Source organism: Nanorana parkeri, unplaced genomic scaffold (genome assembly GCF_000935625.1).
Source record: "Nanorana parkeri isolate BGI_ZX_2015 unplaced genomic scaffold, ASM93562v1 scaffold4411, whole genome shotgun sequence".
NCBI lineage: Eukaryota > Metazoa > Chordata > Amphibia > Anura > Dicroglossidae > Nanorana > Nanorana parkeri.
In genome coordinates this window covers 8,832-9,447 of record NW_017310673.1, presented here as the reverse complement: position 1 = coordinate 9,447, position 616 = coordinate 8,832, and the positions used below count along the sequence as shown (strand labels likewise).

The 616-nt window shown below is 51.9% G+C and overlaps 1 protein-coding gene across 1 annotated transcript in view; it reads left to right on the top strand.

The window, feature by feature from the left end:
- NRXN3 (neurexin 3) overlaps window positions 1-616 on the top strand; it is a 9,099-nt gene that overhangs the window by 757 nt on the left and 7,726 nt on the right. The window lies entirely within an intron of this gene.

Below are 616 nucleotides of genomic sequence, written 5' to 3'. Positions count from 1 at the left end.
GACTGGAGGAAGATGAGGAAAGATAATGAAAGCAGGTCTGTGGGAACACAAAGGTGAAGATAATGATGGCGGATCTGTGGGAAGATGATGAGGGAAGATGATGGGGGGGAGAAGGTCTGTGGGAAAATGAGAAGATTGGGTGTTTGGGAAGATGATGAGGGGGATCTGTGGGAGATGATGAGGGGAATCTGTGGGAGATGAGTAAAGGTGCTGGAGGGGGGTCTGTGCAGAGGAAAGATAAGTGTGTGTCTAAGGAAGGTTTGGGAAAATGATGAGGGTGGATCGGTAGGAAGATGAGGGGAGATGATGAGGGTGGATCGGTAGGAAGATGAGGGGTGATGATGAGGGTGGATCGGTAGGAAGATGAGGGGTGATGATGAGGGTGGATCGGTAGGAAGATGAGGGGAGATGATGAGGGTGGATCGGTAGGAAGATGAGGGGAGATGATGAGGGTGGATCGGTAGGAAGATGAGGGGAGATGATGAGGGTGGATCGGTAGGAAGATGAGGGGAGATGATGAGGGTGGATCGGTAGGAAGATGAGGGGTGATGATGAGGGTGGATCGGTAGGAAGATGAGGGGTGATGATGAGGGTGGATCGGTAGGAAGATGAGGGG